This window comes from Chlamydotis macqueenii, chromosome 6 (genome assembly GCF_036417535.1).
Source record: "Chlamydotis macqueenii isolate bChlMac1 chromosome 6, bChlMac1.mat, whole genome shotgun sequence".
In the NCBI taxonomy this organism is placed as follows: Eukaryota; Metazoa; Chordata; class Aves; order Otidiformes; family Otididae; genus Chlamydotis; species Chlamydotis macqueenii.
In genome coordinates, this window is record NC_141561.1 from 25984669 (window position 1) to 26011309 (window position 26641).

The following is a 26641-nucleotide window of genomic DNA, read 5'->3' on the forward strand; positions in this document are numbered from 1 at the left end:
AAGGAAAAAAGACTGATGTAGATTTCTGAATAGCCTGGTTTACATCTGGGCTGACTAGTTTTGTTGTCAGTGATTATTTGCCACAGTACTGACATTTTAATAGCTCATCTCTGCTGCATGAATCAGTTTGGGCCTGAGCAGGACGGATATGTGGATGAGACACACCTGTAACAGCTCCAACCCTGCCAGGAGCTGGGGTCCTCGAGCTGTCAGAGATACTGTGTGTATTCAACATATTGTGTGCTATCTACAGTCATCATCTTATTCTTATCCCTTTGAGAAACATAACTTGAAAATTCCCAGTAGTTTGGTGTAAGTGCAAGTGATAAAAAAAAATTATGTGTGAAATACCCTTGTGGGAATAGAGACCAGGGAAAAGAGAAGATGGGAAGGGGGATGAGGAGCTTGGAACTTGGGCAAGTAAGGATGGGCAGGACAGAATAATTAGATACGTCAGTATCAGAGGTTTGTATCCCCCGGTCTGGCCCTGCCTTGCGAAAGCTGGAGTCTGGGAGGATCACACTGCTCTGAATGGGGAGCAGAAAGCAGAATTACAAAATTACAGAACTACAGAATTATTATCAAGATTGGAAAAGACCTAAAAGATCACCCAGTCCAACCATCACCAATACTTCTCAGCTAAATCATATCCCTCAACACAACAGCCAAACGTTTCTTGAACACCCCCATGGTCGGTGACTCCACCACCTCCCTGGGCAGTGCATTCCAGTGCCTGACTACCCTTTCCGAGAAGTAATATTTCCTAATGTCCAGCCTGAATCTCCCCTGGCGCAGCTTGAAACCATTGCCTCTAGTTCTATCACTGTCTACACGAGAGAAAAGGCCGACCCCTAGCTCACTACAACCTCCCTTCAGGAAGTTATAGAGAGCTATAAGGCCTCCCCTGAGCCTCCTCTTCTCCAGACTGAACAATCCCAGCTCCCTCAGCCGCTCCTCATAAGGCCTGTGCTCCAGACCCCTCACCAGCTTCGTAGCCCTCCTCTGAACGCGTTCCAGGGCCTCAATGTCTTTCTTGCAGTGAGGGGCCCTAAACTGAACACAGTACTCGAGGTGCGGCCTCACCAGTGCCGAGTACAGGGGGACCATTACCTCCCTGTTCCTGCTAGTAACACTGTTTTTGATGCAAGCCAGGATGCCGTTGGCCTTCTTGGCCACCCGGGCACACTGTCGGCTCATGCTTAGCCGAGCATCAATCAGTACCCCCAGGTCCGTTTCCTCCACGCAGTCCTCCAGCCACTCCGCCCCAAGCCTATAGCGCTGCCTGGGGTTGTTGTGGCCGAAGTGCAGGACTCGGCATTTGGTCTTGTTGAACCTCATCCCATTGGCTTCAGCCCAGCTCTACCAGTCTGTCCAGATCCCTCTGTAGGGCCTCGCTACCCCCAGGCAGATCCACACTCCCAGCCAATTTGGTGTCATCTGCGAACTTACTGAGGGTGCACTCAATGCCCTCATCCAGATCATCAATAAAGGTATTGAAGAGGACAGGCCCCAGCACCGACCCCTGGGGAACACCAGTTGTGACCAGTAGCCAGCTGGATTTAACTCCATTCACCACCACTCTCTGAGCCCGGCCCTCCAGCCAGCTCCTTACCCAGCAGATGTTCCTACCCCAAGAAGCTATTCCTCTTCCTTCAGCCACCAGCCAATTTCCCAAGTTACATGCTATACAGGTCATCGTACCCTCGTTACTTGTCTTTAAAAACACGCAGCCTTGACAGGTAACTCACCTGTAAGGCAGGAGAGCACACAGGCACTGTAACACTGTCTACAGCCAACACAGGCCTTTGCCTGCCCTACAGCTCCTTCTCCTCCCTCTGAGGTCTCTCCTTCTCAGGCTTTTGAGGGCTGTCCTTAAAGACTTCTCTGGCAGGCCACTGGGTCTACCTCCCTCCATCTGGGATTCCCAGTGAGGTTCTGCAATTAGCATTTGTCCCTCAGGCTAATGACATACTCAGACTTCCTGGCCAAGTCTCAAAATAACCCCAAATCCCTTCATAATACTTGGGTAACAAAGGCTGCACCCACTTGAGGAACAAAACCAAAAGGGAATAGACAGAGCAAGTCATAGCTACAAGTAAGGAGAATTTCTGAAAGCTTGTCCCATCACACCCACTGTAAGGTACTGGTTTTTAATAGCCTGTGGGAAGCAATGCAGTTACTAGAGCCAGCAGCGCAGCAAATGTTTTGTCTCTGGGATATTTTGAGTCATTAAATGTTACTAAAGACATAATTGTCCTTGGGAGGTTTAAAAGCAAACCTTTTCAAAAACTGGTAAGAAGGGCTCAGGGAGGTAATAAGTAATGTGAAAGAGCTAAATATTAGATTCCATGCATTGTAGTATGACTGAAATGTCACGTTACCTAGAGAATAAAGTAAAATTCATTAACTTGTTTTGAAACAGTGTAAGCAAAAAAGATTTCCTGATTTTATCAGTGCTGTTCCAGTTTTGTTTGAAGCTGGCATGTAGCAGAGGATCATTTCCTAATATAACATTCTTTTTAGATGGTTCAAATGTTTACCATAAGCAAAATGAAGTAGGATTTCAAACTAAGCAGCCCCTTCCTCGACTTCACCCTGGCAAGGTCCAACACAGGGATGTAGGTGGATGGTTTCCTATTTAATCAATGGCCAAAACTTCACTAGCTGCCTTCCCCAGGAGGCTATGCTATCCTCTACAGCGTGTAAGACTGATAGTAGTGCCAGAGCAGGCAAGAGTTGTCAATCAAGATGACAAGGCCTTGAGTGATCAAGATGAGAGGAAGGCTAAGGAGGCAGAGAAATATTTTCTCCTTTCTTGCTCTTGACAAAGGACAAAACCAAACTTTGTTCTTCTGGGCTAAACGAGATGTAGAGGTAACAGAAAATGTTGTCTACAAAAATCACCAAACAAGACACAGTATTTCTCTTGGTTTCAGAGGAGATAGGACAAATAAAAACATCTGTTATCACCTAGCAATGACTCTCTTGCAGAAAAGACATATCTGGGACTGGGCTTATGGCATTTGCCTGTACTGCTTCATGAGAAACCCCCTGCTTGGGCACACTGAGGGCTTTTTACTGCATCCATTGCACAATGCAGATCTCTGGGTGAAGAACAATGATTCCTTCTGGAGAAGGACACATCATGTTCTTGCATTAGAGTGAGCATTCAATTTATTGCAGATGGATTGTAGCAGAGTCCTGATGCCATCTCTAACCTGGGCATCCTGCCACGCTGCAAGATCATTCCAGTGACATACTGAGATGGCTTTGCTCCACTTAGTCTCAAGTCTCTTTGGAGACTGTCCAGGCAGGCTTTCCCTACTTTGTGACAGCTAGCTGCTTCTGGACTCGGCAGTTCATTTCCAAATTTCCCACGCTCCTGACATTGCTCCTCTGATTAAGGTCTGACCGAACCATGTGAAAAAGCTAAGGAATCCAGGCCCTTCTTCAAGCCTGTAGTCTGATCTCCAGATGGTGAGCATCCACACCTTGCTTCATTTTTTCCCAGCCCCTCAGATGCCCTCTCAGTAGGAAGATGAAGGTGTGATTACACTCCCTCCTTTCCCTCCTGCTGGCAATGGTGCCGGGAGGGCCTGAGCATCACATGCAGCTCCTCAAAAGCAGATTTAGAGCAGAGTTCCACCCCACAATAGGAGTAATCAGGGGAAAGCCCAGATAGCATCTCCTAAATACCTAACACTCTCCCTCCTAAGGAGCAGGTCTTCACACCCTCTCTGACTGAAAACGGGGGCATATGCAGTGTTACACAGATGGACCAGAAGTTGTGCAAATCTAGATGATTATTTCTGATGCTTTTACATGCTGGCTAACAGTTTTAAATATTTTCCTGCTGTTGGTAATCATCCAGAAAATATTCAATTAGCAAGAAATTAATTGCATTTTTAATTGCCCACTCTTCTGTGATGATATATAGTATAAGCATAGCTTGGATGAACGTAAATGCAGAAAATTATGCATGCAGAGTTAAAAGCCTTCCCCGAAAAGCTTTTTTCTAAGTCCTGGCTGAAGTTAGCAAAATAAAATGAAATATAATTATGGAAACTGGGGAGAAAACGACTGTACTTTTAAAGTCACGTCTGGGGCTGGATTCAAACTCAGGTCTGACACAGGATGTGCACCAGCTATTATCATCCAAACAGTCCCTCAGCAACAAGTTTAGCATCTTCAACCCAAACCATCCCTTTCTCCAGCATTTCCTGTCAGGCAGGCGTTTCTGAAGCCTCAAATCAGCCGACAGAAAATGTGTGACATGAGGATAAAGGATGGACACAGGTAATCTGAACACAACATTTGGCACCTTCAGGACACTGGCTTTAGACACAGATTGCGTTGCTGTGGTTCAGGACAAAGGAATGAAGAGGTGCAGGACAGGAGCAAAGCACCTGGCTGAGACAGTGTCCAACTGAGGTGCTGAGCTGCCCTCCTTTTTGCAGCACAGGTTCTTTTGCCGATGCCCTCTTGGCTGCGTGTTTCCAACACCTTTTGGACTATCTCACATCCTCAGTGTGCCAGAAACTCCATTCCTTGGCCTTTAGGCAGAGGATACCTCCTGTGAGGTTTTATGGAAACTTGAATTGGAGGTGGTTGAAGATAGATACATTTTCTTGAAGGACTATGGAGAAGCTTATGGTGCTTTCAGTAAGGAGTCCATTAAAGACTGGTCACATCTGGATTTTGTACAGAACAGTGTGTGCTTTTAAAATAATAGCAACTGTCTGTAGCCTGCCTATGACTGAAGTCAATGTAAAAACAGACAGAGCAGAGAGCATGCTGGCAATCCATGCCACGGGCAGAAGTTTGAGGCCCAGCACTGCAATGCATGTCTTGCCAGCAGGGCTCCCAGTATTTTGTTGGGGCACTGTTATTTTTGTTCATCAAACCCTTACCCATAGATGACTTCACCATTGATAGATGCATCTAGGAAATGCACACTCGATAACACTCAATGACATAGCAGTGTAAAACAACATACCTATCACGAAATGTTCCATACAGGGTTTGAACGACAGTAGATTTGCTACTGAGCACAGATTTAAAGTTGCCAGACTGGTTCAGAATAATGAAGATAGCAGCTGCCTGCTCCGCTTCAGAAATCAATGACACATTGTCATCCAGTGCAAGATAAACTGAGAACTCTGAACCAAGGCCTTGACAGGTAAAATGCCTTTGATTCCTCCTTTAATTCAGCAAGCTCACAACGTTACTGGATTCTCTGTATTAATAATAAATACACACTGAAGCTTGTGTCAGTGGCAGAGTTTCAATTCTAACCCAATAACAACATACTTCTGTGAACAGCACGTCTGGGGAAAGCAAGACGCTATTCAGAGCGTAGCCAAACACGGAGTCAGGAAACGTCACAGCTGTTTAACAAAACGTGGAAATAAAATGAATGTAATAAAATTTGTAATTAGATTTATAAACTCCTTTCTTATTTTCAGCACTATTTGTTCAGCCAAAGAAATCCAGTTCAATTATTTTCTTCAATTTTTTTTTTTTCCCAGTAAAATATCTGAAAAAATGAGGTCCTGAAGAACTGTTTTGGACCTCAGAGCTCTTTAGGGCAGGCATATATTTAAATAAATATCCTGGGCATATATGTGATGGCTCCAAATAGCAAGCAGCTCACGTTCTGCTTGCCCATATTGGTATCCTGCAGATGCATCCATGCCTTTCCCTCCAGCACAGGCTCAGGACTGTGACCCTGGGTTCCGAAGCTGCTGGGGGAGCGAGCTGGTGCCTGCCCCGGCACATGGTGCTGGTGCGTAGGTTTGCACAGAGATGAGCACAGCGCAGCCTGAGACCTCAACTGGAAGTGTTAGGAATTGCCTTGAGAAAAACAGAATAATAAGCAAAATGTGATGCGGAAATCATCTCGCATCTTAAATGCCAGTCTGAGGGTTAACATTGCCTTTGTCCGAGAAAGGGGAAAAAGTCTGCCTTTCAGTTTGTTTGATGAAAGGCAGTTTAATTTCTCTATTTTGAAAATAAACAAAGTCATCTTTCATTAACAGCCTAAGCTGAAGATCAATAAATACTGTGGTATTTTTCAGACCAGATCCATTTATTTCAACAGATGTTTAGAAAGTGGAAAATGTATTTGTAGGTTTTACCTGGTATAAGCGGGTACGCAACACCAGCTGCAGCTGTGAGGTAAATAAGCCATAGACGTGATTAAGATGTTATGCATTGTGCAATCCCTGTGACTTGGTTTGCAGAGTGGATGGAATTGTATCAAACAGATTTGAAGCTATGTATGACAGCTCAAGTTGGCCCTTTTTTGTTAATGTAAATTTGAACTGCAAGACCTCTCAATTGATTTTCCTCGAGGAAAGCTTAAGAACTGCATTTGAAGGCTGCTGGGAGCATACACTGGACTTTTACATAAAAAGAATGTATTTGAATCTACATTTAACAAATCACTGGATATTAGTTGCATTGAATTCAGTCTCTTGGCCACGGTAACATTAGTTTAAACCTCATCTCTTATCTTAGTTGCAGAGCAATTCTGTATTTACTGTACTGTATTTAGTCCGAGGGATCGTTAACTCCCATTAACAGCAACAATCTGGAGATTTTCCTAATATACAGTTTCTCCATTGATCAGTATTTTCGCAATGCTGTGAATGATTATGAAGCTGAGTGGTACCAAACCACTGTGGCCTTCATTGACTTCAGCAAGCGTTGCAGCTGGTCTGCAAATCGCAGCCCGTAAGTGTTCTGTTTGTGGCAGAGTGGCAAAGCCGTGAGGTGAGGTCTGCTCATGTGGTATTATGCTGATTTTGAACTCGGGAGAATGTTTTCTTGGAAATCTCAGAAAATAGTTTGATGTCTCTTCCACATCTTAACAAACTCTTTCTCTACCTACCCATCTCCTAAACAAGGACTGTAAATTACCCTGGTTCTAGGCAATAGTCCAAGCATATTGCATGTTGCCACACAGGATTCTCTAAACATCGTAACACTACGTAGATCTATAACCCATGTCAACAAACAAAGGTATGACAGTCAGGAATGGTATTAACAGTATTGGGTATAGTTGGTTTACTTGGTAAACTTACATCTTGGTTTTATTTTAGTATTTTTATTGCTATTCAGTTTTGCAAGTATTCAGTGGCACCTACCCTTTTTCTCAACACCTTTGTCATATAAATGGAAGTATTGATTTCAATTACTGGCAGACTATGTTGTACTTGTCTTGTTCTGGCTATAGCACCCATTTAATCAAACCTTTAAGATACAGAACATAAGGATGGTTACCAATCTTCTCTGAAAGACCTAAAAGCCACTACCATCACCAGCATCAAATGAGCAGTACAATGTATAGGTCTTTTGTATTAAGAACAGATTTGATGGTGGAAGCTTGCTGGAGACAGGTCAATATGAATCTATTTAAAAAACAATTATTTAAAACCCAATATTTAGCAATATCCAAATAGAAAACTGACATAAAAATCAGGTGCTAGGGCATAAATAATAATTGGAGGTCATACAGAGTCTAACCTAGATCAGGTCAATAATACCTTGCAAAGAATAAATGTCTGTAACTGAAGCACAAATATCAAGGGTGCAACCTCCCTCTCCATTAGGACATGAAGAACACCACTAAGAACTCGGCAAGAAGTTTTGGATTGATCTCACATACTATAGCTAAACCTATAGAAAGTAAACCGCTAATCTGATGTCATTGATGTTCTCATCCCTCAGATAAAGTTACAAGCTGTTCAATTACCACTACTAACGCTAATCACTACAGTATGACGTCCTCCTCCCAACCCGAACATGAAAGATCTGTTACAAGTGACACGACACCATGAATCTCTGTGTACATCTTCATCACAGCATTAGCTTGGGAGCAGCCCTAAGAGCATACAGGCACTTGTGAGTCCTGCTACCAAATCCGTGAAGCACGGATACGGGTACAGTTATTTGATTATCACTCTGGCACAGCTTTACCACAAGAGTGCTTATATTCAGGTGAAACCTATTCCTGTGCATATGTGCTCAGGTGCTCAACAATGCTAACAAAGACATGGATATTTAACAAAAAAGTATTATATTTAATTTGTCTTTTTTTTTCCTAACTGGTTCAGCTCTTATTTTGGTATCTTAAGTAAGCTGTACTTGAAAAAGAGCCTCACTGCATAACAAACATTGAACACTTCAGAGTATTTCTGTCAGCTCTAAGACTGGTATTATTTACGACAATAATTTTTCTAACCACACCAGCCAAGTAATGACTAAGATAGTTATTGTCTCTAAACACAACTTCTGAAGAAGGTGTTTAAATGCCTTTCTAAAGATGCTAAGTACTTGGAAACTTAGAGAAGGAGCAGCTTTAAATCACAATGGGAAACCTGATGCAGTATTCTGACTAAATGATATATGAAAATAACTGCAAGAATGCAAGTTAGCAGTTCCTAAGTCCAGAAGTGAACACCAACTGTGTTTATTTAAACAATCCATTCAAGGCAACTATGTGCAAAATACAAAGGGTGTCTAGTTTGATGGAACAAATAGCTAATATTTTTTTCCACTTTTCACTAGCAGAAAAGACAAATTAGATTTTAATGGTGTAATCAAGACTCTGATTGCCATTTGTCGTAGATCAGCCCTGATCGGGACCAGACTACTCAGTCTCTCTCTCGCTCCCCCCACCCTCCGAGAGAACAGGGAGAGATAATATAAGAAAAACAGCTCAAGGTTTGAGATAAGGACGGGGAGAAATCCTTAAAGTTACCGTTACGGGCAAAGCAGACTTCTAGCAGTTTCCTACAGAAGCTACCACCTTAGGCCAACCCCCACTAACAAAACCAGAACACCATTGGTAAGAGAACACGGCATGAGATCTGAATGGATATGATGGATAGGAGCATTTGTATTGAATTTGTGGATTGTAAGTTTCTGCCTGAAGTAATGCACATTAGGTTTGGGTTTTTCTTTTTCTTTTCTTTTTCTTTTTTCTGCTAATAATAATCCTTTCAATTCTGTGTCTTTTTAATAAAGCAGGACAGAGTGTGATGGAAGCCTGGGAAGATAGGAGAACTGTGCTCAAAGTTTAGCATAACTACCATTTTAATGTTGGATCTTAAAAGTTAGTTTCACTAGCTAGCAGGAAATATGTAAGTGTGCAATTATTTGCAAGAAGAATTTGGAGCTAATCACACTGTGCTAAGAATCACAACTACACACTGAATCACTCTGACAGACTTCCTACATTTTTAATGCTTGCTTTCTCTTACTATAAGCAGAGAAGTTTCCAAGACTGTGTTCTCAGATTTGTGATTTCAGAGTCTTCTGCAGACTTCTGCCAGCGTTGGCATGTGGTCATAATTCCTCTTATGCATTTTCTCTAGGTCTTTTTTTGGGGGGAGGGAGTGTAAATATTGAGTTGTAGCACCCTGGACCATTTCTCCTTACTGGAACATTTACTCTTGGTATATTTGGAAGGACGGTCTTCAGTATATACAGCCTTGTTCTGTATCCTTGATGTACTCATGTCTGATAATCAGAAGGAGAAATATGGATACATAATGAATGTGTGGTGGGGCTCTCAGTCCTTACTATTTATCCAAGCAATTACAGAATCACAGAAGTTCAAAAGGCACACAAGGAAGTGTCATAATCAGAAATGTAAATGAACCAGGATACTTGTAAGAAGCTAATTAACAGCCTAATAAATCCCTGTAGCAATGGACTAATTCCATTAGAACTCTGGAAAAGGAGAAGCATTTTTTTTAATTTACATGGAAAAAATGCTTTCAAGGATACCATGTGAGTCAGACCAGTTCTCAAATTTAGAGAATTATCTGACACCTCCCCACAGAAGTACAAATTGTAAATTAAAAATAACTTTGAGCATTACTGAAGGATAAACTGGTGAAAGAAGAGTCCTTCAGGACAAAGAATAAGCATTACCTCTCATTTTCAGGAATCCACATCTTTTTCCATGTGCATGCAGTCACTCCTGACTTCATGCTTTCCAGCTAGCTACGTAAGAGCTCTACTGGATTTCCTTCTGACTCAGAGCCATATTTTCTAAGCTAATTGTATAAGGATCTGCCTAAAGGAGGTCTACTTGCTATCAAGTCCACATAGCCTGTACAGGTGCACTTGGTGAGCCAAATGCCGTTCCACTGCGGTGACAGCAGTACCTGCCGGCCACACTGGCGCTGAGGACGAGTCAGGCCTCCATCGACTCAATGAGAGTACAGCATGCTGTTTTATCATAGCATGGCTGCCAATATCGTATTATGCAACGCTACTGCAATTCAAAAGTAATCAATACCTGCGATTCCCTTATTTATAGAAACTCATTTAACTACAATGTACTTAAGGGAAGAGTGAGAGACAAGTAAATGCCTCTTAAAAGAGACAAATTATTCTGTACTAGAAAAAGATCCAACACCCCTTTCTTCCTTTTTTGGTTTTAGATGCTGTAACTGAGTAATGTAGTAAAAACATTTGTTTTGGTCTGCACCCCTCCGTACCAGACCAGATGTGCAGGGTGAGATAAGACTCCTGCATCATCCTGGTCACCCTGCAGAGTCTTTGAAGGACAGTGGAAATCTTGGGATCAGCAGTCTCTCCCCTTAGTGGTATTTGCTTAGAAGTGGCGGTTAATGATGTGTTTCACGACTTCCAGAATTTATTCCAATATAGCTTATTGGCTATATTGGCTGTTTCCCTGACTGGCTGTTTTCACACCAACCACTTTGTAATCACATCAAATTGCTTTTCTGTGATCCAAATTTATACAGCATAATTCTTTCTCCAACTTCAAAATAAAACCTTTAAATTCAATTACTCTGTTTTTACTTACCATCTTCACTGAACAATAATTGTATGAGCTCAAGAGTCTTTTTTTGGTAACAATTTTATAGCAATATTTTGCATAGAAAAACATCACTACAGTCAGATATCAGAGAAAAAGAAATAGTCTAAATTATTCTCTTCTTTCCTAATTTAAGAGGGGAAAGACCTTAAAAACTGTAAGCAGACCTTCATCCAAAGGAAACAATCTTTGTAAAGGAGCTTATGTCAATGGGGCAGGGAAGAGGGAGTGTTTTTCAGAGTTATGTGTAACTGCTTTTGAAACTGAGGATATTGACTGGTATTTCCATAAATCTAAATACAATCCCTCATCGGGTAAACTGATAAGACAAAGATTTCTTGTCCTTTATTCTATTATTTCCATTGGAATAAAATTTAAAGCCTTCCAAGAAGCAGCAAAGGTGCAGGCGAAGATGGAGGATAAATAAATCAGCCTAATGATGTTAGTTAGGACTTTAGTCCTTCAATAGTGATGTGCACGTTTTATGCTCTTCACTTGAAGTGCCTTAAAATTAAGAGGTACAGTGGGTATCTCACAAGTGCTGGCTGGTTGTGAGCTACAATGTCACTCATTTGCAGGTCATCGTTTTAAATGCTGCCAAGGTTGCTACTAACCAACTGGTGAAAACATGGTGCCCAGGGTCAAGTGCTGGAGAATGGTCCAGCGCAGCACAGGGTGAGGGCAGAGCCGTCAGTGCTGATGTGAAGCAGAGGGACCCGTGACCCCAGGGTCTGGGGAATGGGGACAGCATCCTTCACAAGCAGCATCCTCACCACTGACAGTGACCTGGCCTGCTGCAACTGCACTGTCCCCATTCCAGAGGAGGGTACAGGGCTGCAGTTACCAGTACAACACGCAGGTCTTTTCTCCACAGCTGACTCAGCCATATTGGGTTTGGTGGATTATTTTTTAATTAACATCATCCTCAGAGTTCACCAGGTGGCTTTATTTTATTTAGATCTGGAGATGTGCTGCTTTTCTCACTGAGGCACTTGTCTTTCTCTATCAAAGAACTTTCCACCCTGCTATAACAGATTTTAAAGCAGGGAGAAACAGGACTTTAACTCAGCAGGTGTGGAGGGCACTGTACAGGTGCAATGAATAAACAAAGAGCTTTTGTCAGCCTAAAATACTCCCTAGGACTAGGTTTAGTAAAATAATAATAATAATAGTCGTAGTGATGGCTGAGGCTTGCCACTGAAAACCTACAATTTTAAACAGCTGTGGCTCCCAGACTATGACAGATACCAGCCTGTATACCCCTACATTTACCCCCTTAAGTTTGTGTTTCCCTTTGTCTGTAAAAACAGTGGATCAAATTTGCCTTTGGCTAATTCCCCTGATTTAAGCATCCCTTATTTCCTCTGAGCAGCAGTGTAGAAGCAGGTTTGACTACCTAGTCTGTGACATGCTCTCAGAGTGCTCAGTTCTGATTAAAATTAGTAGTTGCAAAGCTATTAAGGTATCTGAATCTGGTCGGTTATAATTAGAACAAAACTGTCACAGTAACAAAGCAACATGAAAATGTGCTGCTCCTTTAGAGAGGAAGCAACTGCAGAAGAGCAACTTTGCACATACAGCATTTTGTGTAGCTAATAAATCTGATTAACTTTCCAGGTCATTCTGCATGTGCAGGATAGCTTGAGTTTAGAGATAAACAAGCTCTGGAATTTCCTTTTTGAGACAAGTCCCACTTGCAGAAAATATTTCCAAGCAGAACTGCAAGAAGAATAGGGCATTTTGAGCTCTCCAAAACCTTGTAACATTATTATTTTCATTTTTTTTTAACAGTACATTTCAACACTCCTGAAACCTTGATGATATATTGTCATGACCTGAAACAGGCTACTCTGAGGCAACTTAAATTTAAGGAGTGTTTTTTCATAGTAAAGGACTACTTTCAGGGAGTTGTAATTTGTTAGAACATCTTTCTCTGGTTCTGTTCTCTTTGATGAGCCAAGGACTCCTGTCAGAATATGCATCCCACTGAAGGTGCTATTAATAATTGATTACAGCTGATTGGCCAAACAAAATCGGTCAGAAATAGTTATTTGTTAAAGCTTTGAAAGCACTGCTATTAAAAAATCTTTTGTTAAAAAATACTTTAATAGTCTGATTTTAAAAAATATTTGTCTGGACCAATAATCAATACTGCTCCCATAGTTTACCAAGAGAATCTGTCACCCTCAAACTACATGTTTTTCAAAAAGCATCTGTGCATTTAAATACAACAAAGCAGCCTTTTATCCCATGCTGAACTTGATTACACATGGATATGCAATCGCACAGGACATTTTTAGAAGGAAACTTAAATCTGTGTTGTGTAATCAGAGATGTAGCTCTCCATAGCCTTTGCTTTACTGGGGTGAATGGGAGTGTTGGTTACAGTAATGGAAATACAAAACCAGAGCTTAATATTTTGAGTCAGTTTTAACATAGTTTTGGTTTGGAAAATTTGATTTTTTTTTCAGTCATGAGTATATTTTTGTGTTTTTCTTATGACATTGTGACATTTTTCCACATTCTGAGATTTAAAAAAAATGGAACACTAAGTGTATTGGCATCATCCCTCAGGAGTCAATCCCATTCCACTCTTTCGTATTCAAGGATTTTCACTCACGCTTTCCTTGTCGTTGTTTCTTCTGAGGGATCTGAGGCAAAACTGTGTACATATCAAAGCGTGACACACCTGAAAGTGCAGCTGTGCCCTTACTGATGAATGTGGCAACTTGTCACCAGTGGCTCTTCTCTTCACTGTCTAGTGAACAAACCACTTGCAAGTGGAGAACAGCTAAGAAAGGGTAACTCTTCCTTGCCAGTGACTGATTTCATTGCAAAACAAGAGGTTTTGTTTCCCAGGAGAGCCCTACAGCGACAGATAGACTGGCTGATAAACCGAGTCGAAAAATAAATGAGAGAAGCATTAAAATAACAACTTTGGTTTCAACAGTACAACACCAAAACCTTGCTCTGCCTGGTAGTGACGTAGTGGTGGCCAGTTTTTGACAGTGACTACCCCAGCCCTGCCTCCTTGCCCAACACAGCACTACCTTAGGAGCTTCCAGCGGGGCAGCTGCTCCCCGTGCCGGCTGAAGAGCTCTGCTGCCTGCACCCAGAGCTCTTGCAAACCTTCCCACTGGTCTGGTAATATGAGCACTAAAATGAAAGCCAGGAAAGCTCAAGTCTTAATTCCAGACCTGGCATTCACTTGCCATGTCTAATTATATGTTGCATTAAGTATTCCTGAAAAAAAAAATCCATAAGTGATTGACTGTAATAAAAGGGATTAGCAGTCTGTCCACAGTTCAAGCTGCACGCCAGATATGCAAAGCTTGCACTGTGGTTGTGACTGGTCATCACAATGTGCCCTGGTGTCCTGGTTACCCTCTTCTTACCTTGGCTGACAGCGCGTATGGAATCTGTTCTCTTTTCCCTCTGTATGACACTTTACTCTGTCTGTATGGTGGGTTTTAGAAACCCATTTTGCTGTACATAGGTTTCCCAGGCAACACTTGCAATACAGGCTTCAGTATCTGAGTTATTTGCGTTGACAAACCACATACAATCTCCTGTTACTACAGCTGTCGGCTCTAGCACTTTACGGTTTTCAAACTTTCATAAGAAGGAAAGTTATGTATCATTTAATAGGGGGAGAAACTAAGGCAGCTGGTGATAGATCTGCTCTAGTACACAGCCACTACACAAGCCACCATGCCATGCTGTCTCCTTGTAGCTTTTTTTTTTTGTTCTTCAGTGGAAAATGCAAGAGTGATTGGGAAAAGTTTCATCAACTGCATTTGCATATTCATAACTTGAAAGAGAATTAACACAAAAATAAAAAAGCATTAAAATAAAAGCATTAAAAATGAAAACAAGTTGATCATACATTCCTATGCTTTTTTAAGCAAAAGAAAGGAAATAAAACACTTTATTTTAAACAGGCTTTCTTCATGACATCTCTAGTATTGAAATAAAGAGGAAAAGAGCCTGAAATCTGGCATGCAGAGCAGAGTTCAGTGACAAGAAAGATCTAATTCTGTAGCAAGCACAGAAAAACCTGCAAGCAGTACACAGCACGTGCTCATCATTCATGTGCACATCGCTTCCTTGCTAAACCAGTGCCAGACACAAGGTCTCACCAGGAGGACAGGGCACAACGTGACCGCAAGCTGTGGCTCTGCCCCAGCCCTTCTGCAGGGATCTCCCTCCACAGCAGAGCGGTAGCTCCTCACCGCTTCCCTCAAAGAAGGAGGTTGGGGTCTGTACACCTCAGGAGACACAGAACTGACTTTGCCAAGTATTTTTCCTCTCTTTCTTTTTAAATAGTGCTACTCGTACAGCAAGATTGATTTTATCAATTTAGAAGAGTGCAAACATCGAAGAAACAGCAGCTTTTATAAAGGACCAAAATAAAGCTAATTTAAACTTTTTCTTAACAGCAGTCCTGAAGGACCCAGGACAGGAAAATTAATGGAAGAAGATGCAGTTTAAGTTACCAAAAGCACTAGCAGACAACCACTTAATCCAGAATTGTCATGTCAACTTAAACCCTTTCCCCTGGCAGGGATTCAATTCTTTTCATCTGTCTGGGAGCTTGAAAAGGTCAGAGAGAGAACATTACCCTGTGTTCACATGCAGGCTTGATCGCCTTTCTAGAAAGCCATCTGTGCTTGAGGCTTCAGCTAGCAATTCAGGAACAGGGAGAGCCAGGTAACCTAACTGGGACAGACACCGTTCAGTTGTTACTGACACTGCATGCCCACGATAGGCAGCCGTAATCCTTGGTGGGTGCCAGGCACCCATGGGAACCCTATGAAGCCACTGGAGACTCCTCGGCTAACAAGGCCATCTCTAATCATTTTAAGTATTTCCAATTGTACTCGGTGCACGTCCTGGTGTAGGGGGGTATGGAGCACGTTTCACCCTGCTGATGCCCTGCAAGATGCTTTCCCCAGCGTGGGGAAAGAGGGAGTTTTGCTCTCAGATCCTGCGTTTTGTGTTTGGCTTCCCTGTATCTGGTGAAACAGGCCTATCTCCACCTGAAAGATTAGAAGGGAATAGAAGAGATAACTGATGCATATCTGTTCACTTGCATATTCTACAAAGCGTACAAATAACCCACGCCTTTCCCAGATCAGATGTGTTGCAGAACACTGCTATCACTGTGCAGCAAAACTACACTCAGAGCACAGCAGAAAAAGCTCCCATCTCTTCTACATGTGACGGTGATCTATGCATTTACAACTTCAAGGCCTTGTTATTAAAATTCCTTATATTTAGGAATGGAGCCATGGACATGGAAAACCTCTGTCTGGGGCGAAACACAACAGCTCTCTCCTCGGCAGCAAGGGCTGTGGCAGCCTCATGGCGGAGGGCTCCCTTCTCCCTGCACTCCTCAGGTTTCTGCCCAGCCCTCCACAGGGATAGGGTTGGGGGCTGTACCTGCAAATATGACACCCATCAGACCACAGAAATTGCAGATCAATACAAGAAGGTTTAGTTCTTGCCCAGTCATTCTTTTCATGTGCAGAAAACATGCATACAATATGTGAATCCATATGCACAGAAAAACTTATGGCATAACCCTGAACAAAAAGCCTGCAAGTCATGTTGCTGAACTGCACCTCCTTAAGATGCCAGGGAATGGAGGACGAAGTAACACGCACTGAAGCCGGGCTGCAGCCCATGGTGATGTGCTGAAGAGAGGCTGAGCATGGCCAGGCCCTGGGGAAGGTACACATAGATGTTCTGCATCCTCCACATAACTGGCTGCCTCCTCCCTCACTCTCCTGGCCTTGGAGACACACCAGAAAATGTTATTCCCAATACCAGGACATTGCAGGGCAGTCAATAGGGAATGCAGGAGAGCCCACACCCTGCCTCAGCTCGTTTTTCCAAAGGCACTGGCCGCACGCTCCTCCCTTCTCTGACTTTCCAGGGAGTATTTTTGCTCCTTGTCATCTGCAACACCTTCTGGGACCTGCCAAGACTGCCAAAAATCTTCTCTAAGCACTTGGTAAAGGTTTCTGCTCTGCATTCAGCAGCATGCCAAAGCCAGCCTTTGCTCAACACCACACTTCAGAGGAGAGAGCCTCCTCCTTGGAGCTGCCACTCGCCATCTGTCTTGTGGTTTCTGAACAATGACTGAAAGGACATTTTGTCTCCAAACTACTTTCCCATCATGGCTTCCAATCAGTCTAATAAATCTGCTTAGTCACTTTATTTGAGAAATTCAACAAGAGGATACCACCACTGTCATATACTTTACAGTTTTTAGGAAGTTCAAACGTTCAAAGGAAGGATTAGGAATGAAGCTACTTTCGTTCTTACCTGAAAGGTTTATACAAGTTTACTTTAACATAAATAAATTTCTGTGACACACACTCACGATTTCATAGTTTCAAAAGCATCTTGTTTCTCAGTACTTTCTAATAATTCAGCGTATCTGTAAACGCCTGGTCATCGGCTATATTATTCGTGACACTGCCCTCACATGGACACAATCGCCAAAAATGGGACTAGACAATTGAGCCTCCTGCCAGAAAACCACACATATAGACGGATACAGTTAAAAAAGAACAGCTTTATAGTAGGGCATTTTTATTTTAGAGGTGATACAGGTTGATTGGCTACATTTTTTCAAGCAATCATGAACATTTTTGTTCATTCTTTTTCCCCCAGGTATTCCTACTTTATAAAATTCACAATAGAGTATAAGAGTGTATATTTTTACAAAGCATAAATCATCCTCTTTTCTCTCGTAAACTGCCATTTCTAGTTGCTGAATAAAATTACCATCACTTGTGTCATACTCTGTATATTAGCACTGGCTGATCAAAGACAAACTTTGTAAGACAAGTGTCAGTGTAAACATGTACATTTTAAGAAAGTTTAGACTTTGAACTGAAGGAATAAAAATCAGAACTGCAAAATCATCTTGATTTTCGGCCATATTTTGAAAGAAGACAATGAGGAAAAAATCTACACTTTAAATAGTCGTTTAGCTGCGCTTGATATTGCAGTCCTGTGGACTTTCATAAAAGGTGCAGAAATATCACAAACAGAGAAGTAGCAAATAGAAAAAGCAAGGACCAAACTGCAAAATGACTCAATAGAGAATACACTGCGGGAACTCCGTGTAGTTTTTCACTGACGGAGCAAAAAAGAAACACAGCAGAAAACATAACTAAACAACCACACTTACTGTTTTCAGATAGATTTATTTCCATCTGGAATCCTTGGGACTATCTTAAAATTACTTCTCAAAGCCTGCAAGCTCTAGAGTTACTGCAGGAAGGATTGGAAAGCACATTTGGCTCATAAAGAAACCAAAGAACCTCTTTGACTATCTCTGTAATAAGTGACTTACAATCACAAGCTGGCTAGGCTGCATGCTAAGCCTGTATCTTGAAACAGCTCATTTATTGGGAAAATTTTTCCTGGTTTTATCTAGATCTGTTTTAACTAAATAGACCAAGATACCACCTCTGGCTGCAGCCACGCTCCATGTGTGGCATTCCCTAGTAACCTGGCACTGTTTGTTTTTTGTTTTTTTTTTTATTTTGAAATCATGACTGTGGTGATTTATGGACCCAAACCTCCATAATCTTGGTGAATTATCCTAAGAAAGTTAGCTGAAGATTTTCAATTTCATTTTCTGCACAAGGCTGTAAGAAAATTATTTGAATGTATTCAGGTATCCAAGAGTAAATGGAGCTTGTGAGGCTCTGATTTCTGTACATTCAGAGATCTAAACATAAGACAGTGACACAAATCACTATTTAAATGTGCATTTATAGCTCTCTGCTAAACACAATAAAGAACTCCCAGCACATAATATTTTTATTTGTGTGTGGGTGTACTGCAGCTCTACATTTCATTCTCTAAGTAGCACTTAGCAATATTTATCCAGTTATTTGAGTCTTGTAGAACACATAGTTTTACTTTTAGATACAGTGTCAACTTTGGAATCCCAATATCATAATATCCTTTTTAAAAAACTGTAAAGTTTGCACTGTAAAAATCAAGTATATCAAATTAAAGTCTCGCCACATTGTTTCTGATTTTCACAGAATACTGCATGGCAGCCCTTGTCAGGCTTTCAGCTCTATCATAGCAAATGGCTGTAAATTCTCTGTGTCTATAGACACAGCATCTGCAGCAAGTCTCGGCCAGCCCCTGCACGGATCAGCGGTGGCCATGCAGCTGCCTGCGGCACGGCACAAACTGCGCCTTTCACTGGGTGTGGTCAGTGGCCCACGAGGTGATCCCTGTGTTTTGGAGATCAGAGTGTGGCAGCAGAATATGATTTATCCTTGAGTCCAGTCCTGATGGCATCTAAGTGAAAAACCTTCTATTTCCCCCATACATGATCCAAGCAATGACAAAGTATGATGCACAGTAAGACATTCCAAGAACAGAAAGAATTTAAGGGTGTTTTTCCCTATCCTTCTTACTCATTGAAGAACATGTCTATGTTAGTGTTTTAGCTCAGATGGGGAGCGATGCTTTGAATTGAACCTTCTCGTAGTCCCTGTGGCCCTTGTGTTTGCTTCATGTAACAGTGTCCAAGTACACAAAATGAGTTCCTTCAGAATAGAACAAAGCTGGAAGATGCCCTCCAGAAATGCATCTACAGTACTCCCATAAGTAAAAGAGATTCACCACACAGGACCAGCCCAGACCAGTCCAAATAAAACCATGAAAACGCATAACGAGGATGTCAGGTCTTCAGCAGCCACACTCCACTCTGCAGATCTGCTCTTACTGACCTGCACTACTGACTGACGTACAAACCTAACCTGCATGGTTTCAAAACCATGGGCGTTTTGCTACTGAATGCTTGCCAGGCAGAGTATGACTGAGTATGTATTATCACATAAACCTCCAAGACAAATCTCTTTATGTGATAGACATTTGTTGCATCTTCTGTTCAGCATCATATGAGTTTCTTGGACAAAGTTCATCATTTAGATGTTGGCTAGGGCACATGCTTATTTTCAAAGGAGTGTTTAATCCCCTGATGTTTAAAGGATTTATTGGTTTAATTATTAGTTTATTTTCTCGTTTATTACTACCCTTTGATGTCACTGATTATTACAAAGCTTCTACAAAGGCTGTTAATTACTCATGCCATTCAGAGATCTATCGAAGTATGATTTAAGGCAGCACATACATCACTTGATGAAGAGGAGATCGTAAATTCTTTTTCTCTCATTGAAGAGAACATTTTGCAGAACGTTTTCATAATGGTGAAATGAATAATAAGTCTACACTGGGACTGTCTGAGGGAACATAAAGCCAAGGAAAGGAGCGAGGTAAATTTTCCCAGTGCTGCTATCAGATAGCTGTGGAGGAATATCTGGGTAAGAACACTACGAGGTGCCACTATGAGGCAGTGGAGCACTCCTGTCAGAGAGTGTGGTCTGGTGTGTGGAAAAAGCAACACTCAAGTAACTTTCAAATGAACTTCATACTCTCACTGTGAGAAGGCAGAGAATGGTGTCTAACCTCCATCCTCAGCAGAAGAATTGCTGTTGCACACTGTGCAGAGTTACATCTCTTTTAGAAGAGAGGTGGCAGGTAATAGGGAGTGTGCCTGAGGCCCTGCAAACTGGAAAAAATGCATTGTTTGTGCCAAGAAAAAAGATTTAAAAGCTTATCATACATCACATTACATTACTTTCTAATGCTGAATAGCGCTTGCTAAGTTACTGGTTTTCTGTTGTGAGAAAATCAGTTTACAAAGATCATCAGACCACTATAAGAAGACCCAGTATCACCACGTGCAAAAATTCAGAGATGTCCGTTTTCATTGGCTTCTAAACAGATGAAAAGTAGACAGCAGCTATAAGCATGTCCAGATTTTAAATATTAGTCCAAAATCTACCTATGAGTTCTGGAAAAGGTACTACATCTCAGTGGAAGAACTGATTAAAAGTTTTTTTGATGTGCTAATGAAATGCAGACTGACACTGGAAAGTTAAGAGCCAAGTGTCAGGCTCCGGAATGAAAGGTCAAATTTTAGGAAGCTGAGTAAACGCGAAAGACTGAAAACTGTGGGAGTTGTAGGCTTGAAAGCCTTGCAACTTCGCAGCTCTGTAACACAGACACTAATATTTAGAAACTGAACTTTAAACTTAGTATTAGTCCAGATGCTAAAGATAAAAAGCATTACAATGATCAGTCCATCAAATTCCAATTCCAAATCTATTCCAAAGTATATGCTCCTTCACAAATCCACAGCAAATACATCCTTCAGCTTTTGGCAATAAAATACCACCACAGAGTCCAACTCTGAAAAAACAATATCTCTCATGTCCCTTAACACAGACCAAAAGAAAGACTGTGCATCTGAGTCCTACCAGATATCAGAGTTGGTGCTGGCAAAGTTACTAACTCTTTAGAAGAAAATCATGCAGGGTACACCCTATTCTTGCAACTCCATCTCATAATCTGAAGATGTTCTCACTAACATCCCTGTGACACAACCCCACCGGGATTCCACTGAGAGCTGCTCTTTCAGGCCCAGATGCACTTAGATTGTCGTAAGGTAAAAGCAGCGCTTTGCAACTTCTCAGCTTGAGGACCACCAAACCAATCAATGAAGCACCAGGTTCAATGTGCTGTGACTACACACTCCATGTAACATGCAATTTTGTCGTCTTTGCTTCTGGGTGGACTGAACTGTAGCTTGCATACAGTGAATATACACTTGCTGGGACTCCTACAGTTATCGTAACACTGAGTCAGCTTTTAGCCTTTCCTGTTGCTGGTGTGTACAACCATTGGATTCTTAAAATTAGATGACAATACAAGCGGAAGAACTACTTTACTCATTTGTATTATATTTCTCAAAAAGCTTATTTAGTACTAGACACTATCACCTCTGACACAATATCTGTGTGACAGGCTTTGACCCAAAGCTCTACCCTTACTGTTATACTTACTTGGTGTCGGTGTGCTGACAGTAGGTAGCAGTATCCAGCACCCCTTTTTATGGGCTACTGGAATAAAACTCTGCTTCCATTTCAGCTGACATCCAGAGAGCAGCTCTGGAGCTGTCAGCTGTTGGACACCAATTCTTGAATATCAGACAATACATACAAAGATAATTCAGAAACGACCAAGGTATTGCTTCTTGCATCCAAACATTGTTTAAAACCATTAGATATGCCTGCTGTTCCCTTTGATGGAAATCAAATTGTTCCCACTTGCCTGTAGAGCCTGAAGGTCATATTTCACCCTTGGAAAATCATGCAATCTGTATTTTAAAAGTTTCACGGCATATTTTATGAGACATAGCTGGTTTTGTTAATTTTTAAAATTACATTCCATACTAAGAAATAGTTATTAATTAATTTCTGCTATTTTATTTTGGTAATAATATTGAATTATCTGTTGTCTAGAGGACTTTCCATTTGGTAGATCAATAAAAATCCTGATACACAAATCCTGTAAGATTGCCAAAAGCTGTTGATACACAACATCAGACCTGGATTTACTACACTGGTTACCAGCTGTGCAATGAGTTGCTATTCATGAGGCTTCCCAAGAAGAAAAGTTGTACCATGCTTGCTGTTGGGCCCTGTAGGAGAAGCTGCCATCTCCTCCACCCTTGGCTCACACAATATTTACCATTTACCCTTGCTAAAGAAGAGAGAAGTCAGATTCTCACTAGAGTGTCACTTAGTGACATCCTCAAATAAAACAGTCACAGCCCAACTCACAAGAAAAAGTCTTTGCTCACAGTTTACAGAAGGACAAGGTAACACAAACAAAAAGATGTTACATGGCAAACGCCTGAAAGGGTGACAAGGGAACAAGCTCCTAGCACGTTCCTACTTTTGGGCTGCAAAATGCATACAGATTTTCATGTGATTCTTTCCATGGCAGGAAAGCTGTACCTCTCTGTGGCCTAAAGCCATCTCCCTATCTTTCCCTGTCAGTGCTGTGACTGTGACACATGGTGACACTATGAAATGTCCCCAGCAAACACCTTTACACACTGATTTCACTGCTTTTGATGTAAATTGTTAAAAAAAAAAGGTAGTTCACATTAGATTGTCCTGACCTTGGAAGTCAGAGGATTTGTATAAATATAGTCTCTCTTCTTTTTTCATATAAACATACTTGTATGATTGTCCTGCCTCAATCTTATTCCTCTCTTTACAATAGTGTTTGGTCTCTCTGAATCAGTGTATTCATGTTATCTGAACCACTTAGGAAAAAAAAAAAACAACAATCTTGAACATATTTTAATCAATCTATGTTTATAAAGAACGATCATTAAAACTGAGTGGAGGTTGGGTGGAAGAGATGGGCAGGAGGGATGTGCACATTTCAGGAACTATGTGAAGCTTTAGAGGTCAGATACTTGGGTACATCTCCCTTAACCCATCCTTTCTCCACCAATGTGTAGGGGATGAGATCCCACAGATACATGACCAAGCAGTGATCCTCACCCATGAAGGTTTCATCATCACTCACGCCCTGAGCTATTATTGCCATTATTGGTATTCCAGTGCCTCCTGTGGCTGCCTGTGCATAAAGTTGGGCCTCCACCTTCTTGAGTTGAAATTATCTTCAGGGCAGGTGGAAGTCAGAAATCTTCCTGTTTCTGGACATAGACTAAAACGTGACATGTTAAATTCAATCACTGATAAGGCCTCAAAAAGAAGGCATCTGCCAAACAGGAGCTTCCAAGTTTTTGGATGATTTAAGTATCTACAGGAAAATGCATATTCTAAAAATAAGATTATTCTAAGCCTACTTTTTTTTTTTTGTAAAAAAAAAGAGTTTATCTAAATATTAATACATTTCTTTAATGGATGTCATAAACGTGAATACATATTTGCTGAGATAGGCAATAAAAATACTGTTTTGTGGCATTCTCCTACTTTTTGGACTTGAAATAATTTCGTTGTGAACAAATAAACTTTGGTCATTGAAGTTTTAAAGTAGAGCAGGATGTAGACTGCATGTCTTTATAATCACAGTATCTTTATCTTGATTTACGTATTACTTATATCCTGTGCCCTATATTTGTGTCTGTAAGTAAATACCTGAGTTTGTGTGTCTGTAAAAAATAACTTAGCCTCCAAAACAGGTAAAGATTTTAAACATAGAAATAAGGCCAAAAATACACTCATCAAATTAAAACACTTTCAGAGCTGTTGTCTAATTGAGTACCAATTAGGATGAATTTGCCTGTAGCAACGTCCTAGCTGAATCAACAATCATTAACTAAAAATAATTTCCAAATCTGTTCCATTTTCCCAGACCCAATGCAGTCTTTGTACATTACTGAAGAGTGTGGTTTCCCCTGATCACAGTGAATTAACATAAGCATAGGTTTAGACTACATCGTTTAACCATCAGTTTATTAAAGATGTATCTCTTGTTCTGCCATGGCCATGAAAGCCATTACCAATTGCCTGTGTTAATTTTGCAACAGATTACAGAGATCCAAATAACCTGTTAATGTAATGGGGGGTTTCCAGTGCTCCTCTACTAAAGGATTTTAATAGCTGCAAGCTACAACTACTCTTATTTGTTTATTTAGAATGATGCAGGAACCAGTGCTAAAGCTTAGTCACATTAATATTGGTGAAGAAAAGGCACGTATTTGGTCTACAACCACAGATGGCTACATTTATTTGTTAAAACTGTAGAGCACAGTTAAAAAAAGATGTGGCTCTTGTAGCTATCAAAATGCAAACATATCAGGAGTTTTTACCAGAGAAATTGCATGTGTGAAGTTACATTCAGATGACAAGGTGAGGGCACATGAGAAGCTACAAAGTATGAGCAATCGTGCTTTCCAGTCTCACAGAATCAGAAACACCAAGCAACCAAATCCCATCAGCTGCACTTGTTGTCTTCTGCTTAAATTACCCAACCATTGAATGTTGCTGCAAAGATCCTATTTACAGGTTCAGTGCATGCTTTCAGATTCTGCCTTGCACAGATTATGTTATGTTGGCTAAATGATGACCAAAAAAAAGTTTAAAAAGCCACTTTTTGTGCCAGGTTTACCTGAGCTGCTGACCCCATTGGAAAGAAAAAGGTGTTAGACCACATAGTCTCAGATTTACTCTTACTCCACGTGCATTGGTGATTTCCCTCCGCAGGTGGTTAACAGTGTTTTTGAAAAGAATTTCTCCTTTCTCTTTTTCTAATATTATATCCACAGAAAATTGCTTAGAAAATAAATGGGTGTACGTTAATGCTGTAACGCAATAGTACAGTGGCTGAAAAATTAGAATAACAATCAACTGCCTAAACTCTGGAAAAACAATGTGATGGACAAGCATAGCTGTTGGAGCTACAGAAGAGAAAAGTAGAGAGGAATGTGATGATAGTCAATAGACAAGTGGGAACTATTTGCAAACAAGAAGGAAATGATCAGGCCTTGATGCTCATGGTTCCTTCAGAAATAATCAGAAACATGAATCATTGAGGTCAGCCTTTGGGAAAACCATTGCTAAGGTAAAGGGAGTCACGCACTGGGCTGCTGTCTGATGGCAGTCTCTAATACTAGACATATTAAGACCAAAGATGGTATAAGTGTCTTGATTAGACTTTGTCCAAAGGGATGGATTGCAAAGGTAGCTTTAGCTTACGATGGAAAATGAATACTAACAAAAAAATCACTGCTTTAAACCATCAGGAAATCCAAGCCATTCCAAGAAAAAAAAAAAATCCAGCCAATCTCCTGAAATCAATATACTGAAGTTTAGTGTGAGACACTGACCGTTGGTCAATACAGCAGTTTGGTACAGACATACGGGGCAAATCAAAAAGTAGACAGGTTTGATTAATAGAGAATGAAGGAAGAAGAGCATGTCACACTGCAGAAAACTCTCACTGGAAACAGAGGACCAACAGCTTCAAACAGTTTTTGAAACATTTCTAATAGACACCAGAGTAAAGGCTTCATTTTCTCATCAATGCCTCCAAACCAGTAGCGATAGTTTATGATGCTCATGCTTGTCTTAGAGAGCAATACCAATGTATTAGACTGAATTCTTACACCATACCCACAGGTCTGCCACTAGCAATTCTGAAAAATGACAGTAAAAGTCTTTGTGATGAATTCATTAGTTTCATTGTGCTCTTGAAATGTGAAGTGCAGTACAAATACTGAACATGACTAAGTTGAAATCCTGGGGAAGGATCACAAAGAGGAAATAATACAATTTAGAATAAAAGGGAAGCCCAACAGATACTAAGAAAGAAGAAATGTGACTGATCGCAGAAGAGCAAGCTAAGAATATTATTCTACTCTTCCCTCCCCTGAGATGGCAAGTTGGGGGAGGCATACCCTGAGTTAGTAATCTTCTGGCTAGTAAAGGCCGCTAAAGCCATAGTAGTCCTTTCCCTCAGAAGTCTTGTGCACACAAAGAGCTGAACACTCAAATAGGCAAGAACAAGGCAGTATGAGGCAATATTTTTGTTTCACTTTCACAAGTAAAATTAGCTTTTCACAGGCCTAGCAAATCCGGGCTCAGAGGCTAATATAAATAACTCAACAAGTTCAACACAAGTCAAAGACAGATGCTAGCTGCTAGAGGGCTGCTACATGGCAGAGGCTTGCTGAGAAAGGATCAAGAATGTATGATTTACACAGAATTCAGTTAAAAACACAGAAAACAAGCAAGAAAGCTTCAGCAGTTTTCCATCACCCGTGCTCAGTGGTCTCTCTCTGGCTTAGTGACTTCAAGACAATTCTGTTGTGGTGCATACACCTGTCAATGAAGCACCAAAGGCAAATCTTAAAAG